The sequence below is a fragment of the Silene latifolia genome, chromosome X (genome assembly GCF_048544455.1).
Source record: "Silene latifolia isolate original U9 population chromosome X, ASM4854445v1, whole genome shotgun sequence".
In the NCBI taxonomy this organism is placed as follows: domain Eukaryota; kingdom Viridiplantae; phylum Streptophyta; class Magnoliopsida; order Caryophyllales; family Caryophyllaceae; genus Silene; species Silene latifolia.
This window is the reverse complement of record NC_133537.1, coordinates 173,074,793-173,084,941: the sequence shown is the minus strand read 5'-3', so window position 1 is coordinate 173,084,941 and position 10,149 is coordinate 173,074,793.

The following is a 10,149-nucleotide window of genomic DNA, read 5'->3' as shown; positions in this document are numbered from 1 at the left end:
CTTGAGCTGTGTTGGTTGCTGTACTGTTGATATATAACTTGTGTAAATAGTACTAACCCCGTTTAAATGTTTTTAAAACTGTGGTGATCCATTCGGGGGTGGTGAGCAGTTATTGAGCAGGTATGATATGACGCGTATGGGATAGCCGATGAGTCATCACGTGGCGCTTAGAAGTCTTCCGCCGTGTGTCGATGATGCTTTATAGCTTTGATAGTCTTAGCGATGAGACCGTCCGAGAATGTTGTATTTCGGTTTATCGCTTTTGGTTTTGATCATGTAATCACTTAAACTATATTTACTTTTAAAGTACGTTTCTTTATTGTCTTATGATTATCATTGCCTCGGGTAACCGAGATGGTAGCATCCTTCTACCTGAGTGGTCCTGGTAAGGCACTTGGAGTATGGGGGTGTTACAAATGGTATTAGAGCGACGATCCTGAAACCTGTAACCAATGAATCTAATGAACCTAGGGAGTCTAATTAAAATGAACTCGGGGTAGAAGTTGTAGGAGCTAATGCAAAGACTTGGGAGACGTCCTAAAGTCGCGAACTCGCCCTACAATTTTGAACCGGTCACATGGGATATGAGTCGGGATCGCTATGTGCATACTTTGTGTGTTGTGTATCTATATAATAAGGTGTTGTATGAATCAATGGATGTATACATGTGGAGGATGTGAGATGTGTAGTGAAGGATAATGATGATATGATTATAATTGTCATTGATTGAATACATGAATTGCAAGACGGTTGGTTTATAATGTTGTTTTGAATTGGTTGGAAAGATGAGTTAAGGAATTGCATGAGAATATGAAATTCATGTGGAGGACATGTTTATGTGATGGAAGTGGATTTTCTACTTTTGCTATGTTAGTAACATGTGAATAGGGGATTTCATGTCGTATATTATGTTATTGTGTACGTGAAGTTATAAAATAAGAGCATGTGGGTAAATCGTGATTGACAAGTTAAATAATCTATGTGCATGATGAATGTTGTTGCTTGGCTTTGAACATAGTAACATATGATTAGCAATACTGATTTTATGAGTACTGAGTCGTTTTGTCTACCTTGTGGTTGTTTAAGTCGTTTAGGAAGTAAAAATCAATAGTTGTGTTTTTCGATTATAAAGAAGTTGTCTTTAAACTGTTATAACTTGAGATGCATAAATAATTTTGATGTGATTCTAATTGGAGGTGATAGCTTGTCCTTTTACGATTCTAACGATAGGTCACACGCCCAAAACGACCAAGTAATGAGTGAGTTATGACTGTTTTACGAAAACTGGTCAGTGCTGAGAATTGGGGTACTCGATCGAGTAACTAGGATACTCGATCGAGTAAGGGAGTACTCGATCGAGTACCTTAGATACTCGATCGAGTAGCCCTGGTGACTTGTTTTACGTGCTTCTGATCTTCACCTACTCGATCGAGTAAGTTCCTTACTCGATCGAGTGGCCGATACTCGATCTAGTGACCTCTGTTTTGGGTCATATGCTTATCTTTTAACTTCGTTGCATATTATATTTAATTCAAAGGTGATATTTTGCTTCTTTATGCATTGTTTTACATGTACGTTGGTCTTGACGCGTAAGTTACCCAATCCTGTGGTGTAGTGAGTGGCACCTGTGGTGAGTATGAGTTCGGTGGGAGGACATGAGTTATATGTGGTTGTGATAGATAGTGGAAAAAGACAAGAAAGATCGTTATGGCTTAATTGAGACATAGAGTATGTTTTCTGAGATGAGATGAGTGATATGAGTGTGTGTTAAATAATGTAAGAGTAAGTGAATGTGGGCAAGGGATGATGTGAGTCTAAGGAACGTGATAATAAAAAGATTGAAAGTAAGGAGGTGGATAGTGGCAGCTTGAGATGTGTAAAGAATTATGGAGGGAGGTAGTTAGGAGTCGTGTGGGTTAAGGATATATGTAGTGAAAGTTCGTTTTAAAGGGGTTGAGAAGAGTGGTATACAGTGAATTTTAGGGAGACATGTCGCGAGGTAGATTTGTACACAGTGAGTAAGTTTGGGAGATTTGGCTTATCAAGAGGTGAAACTACATGTAATTTCTTTGGGCATTTAACAGTATGAAAGGAATTTTGATTTCTAGAGAGGTACAAAGGAGATGCAATTGTTTGAACAGTGAACGTTGATTTTATGGATAGATTAGTGGCAAGTGTGAGTGATACCATAATAAGAGAAAATCCATGGTAAGAAAGAGTGAGAAGATATCGATATAAAATAATGAGATGTGAGTCTTGGAGCAATGAGAAAGTAACCGGAACACTAAAGAGTTAGGAAGAAGTAATAAGGAGTTTTATGGTTAATTGATTTTGCCGAGAGTAAAAAGAAAAGAATGAGGGGAGTAAAACTAGGAAGATGTTGACCGGAGTTATGTGACATAAAAGTGAGGAATTGTCGAGATGTATGATACTATCAAGAGTAAGTAAGTTAATGGTTATACAGAGTCTCGGACAACATGATTATTCATGGGCTTTGAGGAATTAAGGGAGTAAGAGGATGATAGAGCAAAATTTTGCACGATATGAGATATTGGTGGAGAGTTAGATGACGCTACGGTCAAGGATAGTGTTGAAAAGAATGTTGAGGTAAATTTTGTTGGTGGATTTGATGTCCGTTATTTGGAATGTTAACCAAAGATAGGAAAGAAACCGTGATGTTTAGAGATGAGTGTAAGAGGTTTGATGTCCGAACAGTGGTAGTGTTATGGTTTGTGACTAATGGTTAAGAGTGATGGTATATTAGAAAGGTAGCAATTCTAAAGAGGTTGATTTGGTAGGGACCTGATTATTGTGTATGATTGTGAGAGGGTATAAGATGTGGCTAGATGAGGCGGATGTTAATAGTTGAATAGTAATGGTATGGTTATATTTGGCAGGAAGTGATGGTTGTGCGAATGGGGGAATATGTTATGAGGGGCATAGGAATTAAACTCGGGCGACAGGTAACCTATGTTGAGTGGTAACTTACGTGATCAGGATTGACTGGTTGGATGTGATTACGGGTCTGTGATATATACAAATGTTTGTGTGAGGTTTTGACCTCACAAGAAGTGGTATGGTGTGATTATTATAAAGTTGTATTTGAATGTTCTGTAATGCATGTTGGGTACGCTAATCTAATTGAATGATATTAAAAAAGGCAATAATTGGAGTGATCTGGCGTGACTGGTTATACTTGTATGCATTCATGATATATGTTATTCGGTGATATGGTAAGGGGATGAGGTTATTATCTGTTTAATTCATAAAATATGTTGCATTGTGATTTAATAAAGTGGATTTGAGTAAGTTTTTCTTGTCTGAGAAGTTATGCTGAGTTAGTGTTTATGGGTTTGAGTAAGTTGTGATGTCTATCGGTGCGGTTGTGGTGCCTCGGGTGGTGATCCGGGCACGGTACTTCGTGTTGTGATGTGGGTATTTTCGCACTGCGGTGCGGTTGTTGGTGACGGTGTTGTGATGCCGTCACCGGTTGTGGTGGAGTAGGCGGGATGATTATGATATGAGTTTTCGAAAGTGCATACCAATTATACATAGATTGTTGTTTTGTTTGCTGTTGTTCTTTGTGAGTTTTGGTTGAACATGTAGACTGTTGTTTTGTTTGTTGATGTTTCTTACCAGTTTCAACTTGGGTGTGAGGGTAGAGTATGATATGGGAGAAAGTTGTGTATGTTTTGTTGTTGTGATGGTATAGTGATTTTCTGTTGATAGGGCACAGTTGTAAGAGGTTGTACAGAACATTTGACCTTGTTGTAGATGAGACATCGGCGCACATAGTCATGGCAAGTGATTCGTAGAACATGTGTGGTAATGATCTGAAAGCTGCAGGTGGTTTTAATCTTTCGTTGGGCCAGTGAGGGAAGGGTGTTTGGATTTAGTGTCTTGTTAAGTCATGTATGAGTTTTGCAGTGATGAAAGAAAAGAACTTGAGGAGCTAGTGTGAGTGTACGTAACAAGTGTGGATCGTGAGTTATGCTTTTGACGATGGGATTTTTATATAGTTTATATAGAGAGGTATGTCATGTTGCGGTAATGTGGAAAAGTTGAAGTTTTGGGTTAAGCTAAAGATTTTGAGGTATAGGTTAGGTGGTGTGACGAGTGAATTGAAGTATGAGAATTGTTTAAGTAAGAGAGCCTTGGATATCTGCATGGCGAGTGTTCAGAGAATAGGTGGTTATCTATGACATGTGATGGTGATGAGAATAATGAGAAGATATAACTAAGGATATAGTATTAGTGAGTTACGAGGACGTAACATTTGTCTTAAGAGGAGTAGGATGCGATAAAAGAGATTTTTATAGTTGTGCATATGGAAATATAACTACAAGTTTGAGTCTGGATGTAGAATAAAAGATTGATTCGTGTTATGGGTGATTTTATTAAAGGTCATGACCGTGCTTGTAGTAGTTCGATGTTTAGGAGTGTGAGAATATTTCACAAGTGTTGACAGTTGGATGATGATTTTATGAGTGTAAGTAAACTTCGAGGACGAAGTTCCTTTTAAGGGTGGTAGAATGTAACACTCCGTTTGATGTCTATGAGTGTCTCGATTTTGGATTTGATAGTGGATGATATTGTGGAGCTAGCAGCGTTAGAGGATGGTAGTTGGTTATGTATGGATTTGGTGTCATGAGAGATATATATGTGGTGGATACGATATCGTGAGTGATGTTAAGGAAGTAAACATAGTTGGTGGAGTGGGTGTTAAGAGTTCATGTTTTATGTTTGGTCGAGTTCTTGAGTTCTTAGCTATGTAGTTGTGTCTTAGTCAAGTTGGTAGGTTTGTTTTATGTATGGGTTGAACTTCGGGGACGAAGTTCTTTTTAAGGAGGGAAGACTGTAATACTACGGTTTTATGAGTCTATGGGTACTCTATCGAGTAGGCCTTACTCTGTCGAGTAAGGGTGTGTTGCGGTTTTAAAATAGTTTCGGACCTGTTGGGTACTCGATCGAGTAACCTTGATACTCGATCGAGTAAGGGGCACTCGATCGAGTACCTCAGCTACTCGATCGAGTAGCTCGGTTGACGGGTTATGTTTTGACAGGTTTTGTTAATAACGCGGATTAGTATATATAATATGTCGTCATCTTTAGTAAACACTTTTATAAACCTAATTCAGTCAAAAAGGAGATTGAAATTACGTAGTTCGCTTCATCCGCATTATTGGCAAATCCCGGAGCTTGAGAGGTCGGATTTTATTGTTCTTTATACCTTTGTGCTCCTTGCGTCGAGGGTAAGATCTACATACCAATTTTATAGTATTTCTTTAAGTTTCGTTAAACCCTAATTTTGGGAATTGGGGGTTTTTATGATTTGTTAAGGTTAGATTGTGATTATGTGATTATGTGATAGGAGAAGGATTTGTAGAGGAGAGGTTTTGAGGCAAAATTGCTAGATCGTCGATGATTGTGTTGCTTTCCGGTAGGGTTTCCCTACTCGGTTACTTACATAATGTGTGGTGATTGTCTTTGTAATTAGTGTAGTTGGTTGATTCAGACGGTTGTTGATATTGTGATTGTGATTGTTTGTCTGTGGTTCTCGAGATGCGTTCTCGGCTGAGTGGAGTCACTTGCGGGAGTGGCTTCACGCCTAGTTTCGCCCTTCGTGGAACCCGCCACGGAAGGGGATGTGCACATTAATGGGACAGGTTATCGCTCGGTATGATGAGCGGGGCTTAGGTGGGAACGGCTGCGGTCCCCCACCGGCGGGGTCGTCCCGGTGGGACGATCGGTGACGGAGATGGAGTGGAGTGCCCGATTGTGTATGATTGCTTGAGCCGTGTTGGTTCTTTGTCTTGTTGATATATAACTTGTGTAAATAGTACGACCCGTTTAAATGTTTTTAAAACTGTGGTGATCCATTCGGGGTGGTGAGCGATTATTGAGCAGTATGATATGACGCGTATGGGATAGCCGGGATGAGTCATCACGTGGCGAGTTAGAAGTCTTCCGCCGTGTTAGATGATGCTTTATAGCTTTGATAGTCTTAGCGATGAAACCGTCTCGAGAATGTTGTATTTCGATTTATCAGTTTTGGTTTTGATCATGTAATCACTTAAACTATATTTACTTTTAAAGTACGTTTCTTTATTGTCTTATGATTATCATTGCCTCGGGTAACCGAGATGGTAGCATCCTTCTACCTGAGTGGTCCTGGTAAGGCACTTGGAGTATAGGGGTGTTACACCTTCGAGCTGTCGGAGATTCCAGAACCAAATACCGAGCAACAATTGGAGGAACCAGTTCCTTCAATCCCGGCTGCGGTTAATATTCCTGAGGAACCTAGGAGGTCGGGAAGAGTCTCTATTCCTCCGGACAGATACATTGGTATGGTCGAGGAACATGACATAGATGACATTCTACTCTTAACGAGTAGTGAACCCGCAACCTATAAAGGTGCCATGACCAATTCTGACTCAAAGGTATGGCTTGAGGCCATGCAATCCGAGATGGACTCCATGTATGAGAACAACGTATGGGATCTTGTTGACTTACCTGCTAAGGTTCGTCCCCTTCAATGCAAATGGCTTTACAAGATAAAGCATTCTGTGGAAGGTCAACAAGATATCTATAAAGCACGACTAGTTGCTAAAGGTTTCACCCAAGTGCCAGGTTTGCACTACGATGAAATTTTTGCACCCGTAGTCATGCTGCGTTCCATTCGGATTATCTTAGCGATTGCCGCTTTTCATGACTATGAAATTTGGCAGATGGATGTGAAAACCGCCTTCTTAAACGGTTTTTTGGAGGAAGAGTTGTACATGGTACAACCCGAAGGTTTCATCGATCCAGAACATCCTAAGAAAGTATGCAAGCTTAAGCGTTCCATTTATGGACTTAAGCAAGCTTCTAGGAGTTGGAATCATCGTTTCGACCAAGTGATAAAAGAAAATGGATTTACTCGATCGGTCGAGGAACCATGTCTATATATCAAGTCGAGTGGGAGCAAGATTGTCTTTCTAATATTGTATGTCGATGACATACTCCTGATTGGGAATGACATACCTCTCTTAACTTCGGTAAAAGTATGGTTGAAGAACCATTTCCAGATGAAAGATCTGGGTGAGGCACAATGAATTTTGGGCATCCGTATCTATCGAGATAGATCACGTCGGATTTATCTCTCAGTCAGGAGTCTTACATAGACAAGATCCTAGAGAGATTCAAACATGACTAACTCCAAAGGGGTTTCTTCCTATGGCTCCGGGGTGCATTTGAGCAAGTCTAAGGCACCGTAGACACCGGAAGAGAAAGAGCGCATGACACAGATTCCTTATGCCTCGGCTATAGGATCAATCATGTATGCCATGATATGCACACGTCCAGACGTGGAATATGCATTGAGTATGACAAGTCGATTCCAACAAAGATCCGGTGAATCACATTGGATGGCTGTCAAGAACATTCTTAAGTACCTACGGAGGACTAAAGCTTGGGCATTGACTTATGGAGGCGAACAAAAGCTATGCGCAACCGGTTACGCAGATGCTAGCTTCCAAACGGATCGAGATGACTCAAAATCTCAGTCTGGATTCGTTTTTACTCTTAATGGCGCTGCGATCACCGGAAGAGTTCCAAACAAAGTGTTACACAGAGATTCTACGACGAGAGTCCGAGTACTATGCCGCGTCTGAAGCTGCAAAGGAAGCGATATGGATGCGTCAATTCTTACAAGGACTATCCGTAGTGCCTAGTTCGAATGACCCGATCACCATCTATTGCGACAATAGAGGTGCCATCTTCCAAGCTAAGGAGCCTAAGTCTAGCAACAAGTCTAGACATGTACAACGGAAATCTCATCTAATCCGAGATTACGTGGAGCAAAAGGAGGTAGTGATAGAAAAGATTGCTACAGATGATAACATAGCAGATCCTCTCACTAAACCATTACGACAAGATAAGCATGAAGGGCATGTTAATTCCATGGGAATTAAACGTGTTCCTGAGTTGTAGTACTCTTTTATGGATTAGATTCATTCTCTTTTTTACTCTAAACGACATCATCGTTTTGATATTTATATATTTTGTTTTTCATGTGGATTTGTACGACAATTTTGAACACCACAAAGTGAACTGAACAAACATTATATTTTTGGTCCTTAATTGCTCACGTGAGCTGATAACTCTGGCAATTATTTTGTGACGTTGGTTGATGGTGGGTTCAACGAGCCATAAGTCAAAAGGTTGACTGACCAATCACAGAGGCGATTTATACGGATATCTCGTAGGACACAATTGTGACATCGACGTGGAGTCCTAAATGTTTTATAACATTCGGTGCCAGGTCGTGGATAGGACCTCCATGGTGATCCTAAGAGTCGATTCTTTTGACTATCGACTGTCTCTTGAGACTAAGGCAGATTTTGGGTGACTTTGGTTTCTTTCTCACGGTCATCCGTAACAGGGGGCCAAGTAGATTTTTTCTGGGTCATTTGATGCTGTGCTTAGATCGGAAGGAGTCGAGTTGAAGGAAATATTTCATGCTGTGGTTTCCCCGACTCGATATTTCTCAGGGCCACTCGAGGAGCTGTAACTGAAATGCATGGCCATGCTCGAATAAGAATTCGTTTTATTAGTTGAGTTACTCTCTAGTCGGGGAAATCACTCTTGATACAGATCGATTGTAAAATACGACCTTTGCGGATCCGGATCTGCAAATTGTTTTACATTGAGTGGGAGAAATTTTAAATGAATATGAGAATCGGTTATCGCACATACACTTATACGGACAAGTGGGAGTTTGTTGGAGGTGGTGTCCTCCAGTTAGTGCGGATAACGTCATTGCACGTACACTTGTACGGACAAGTGGGAGCTTGTTGGGGCTGGTGTCCTCTACAGTGAGTGCAAGGACATATAAATCTCTAAAAGGATCAAAGGGCATACTTTTGTATTATTATCAGTTGGTCCACGTCCACGTTTATCAATAACGGTTGGCTTGCTAGATAAGTTTGACGTTATTGTCATACAGATGACGGTGATCAACTGGTCCCTAAAAGTCACACCTGTAGGATACGTTTGAGAGATGTGACGGTATGAAAATACAGTCATATTGATGCCTAATTTGACTAAGCAGTTAGTCGGAGTTATTGACTAATAATTAGTCAAACGCGATGTTGAGATAATTATTTAATACGGATTAAATAATAATGGCTAAGACGAATTAAGCGGTTAATTCGTAAATTAAATATAAACGATTATATTTAATTGATGCATATTGAATTAATTATACAATATTGTCTTTGTCGGACATGTATTATTATTTCAACTAATCCGTGTTATTAGTCGATGTTTTAATAACCGATAACCGATGACGATTTATAATAAAACCCGTCATATACATTTAGCATTTTCGAGACGGACCACGAGTTAAAATAAAGAGGAAATGAAAGCCCATTTCCCCCATGGCTCACGGTTTGGCCGAATGAGGAACAAAAGGAGAGCTCCTCTCATTTTGTAACCTAATCATTCATTTTGCAAAACATTAGGGTTTTGAGAGCATTTTTCCTCTGAAAATCCTAGATCTCACATCAAGAAAATTCACAAAAGCTCTCTCAATATTGCAAGGCAATTAGAGAGCATTTCTAGCACAAGGGGCATAGTCTCAGACGGTCTTGGGTGCAACGATTAGGAGGAAATCTACGTTGATTTCTATCTTAGGTCGCATTTCAAAGGACCCGAGGATAATTCTTATGCTTTATCGTTTCTCTCTTGTATTTTTGTTTTATGACAATAATCACATGTTAAATTTTGCGTTATAGTCCTAAATTTTAAGGGTTTTATACGGATATTAGCCTTCAGGTGGTTGTTCTCCTATTTCGGTTAGTGATATTAGATTTCCTATACTTGTCGATGAATATTATGAACCGCGAATTGAAACTTTTTGAGCTGTTTGGTTTTGAAATATTAAAAGTGGGTTTGTTCTTTTGTATTTTTTTTTAAATTGTCGATTCTTTGACCGAGACACGTGGGTGAGTAGCTTTGAGTTTTACTCTAAGTGTTGAAAACGGTTCTTTGAACCTTTGACAATACCGATATTGAAATTGAGATTGAAATTTGTTACTCGTATTGAGTTATGAGTTCTGGGGCCTTTGAGCGAGTTATGTTTATGGTCGAAAGTGACCATGGTTATTG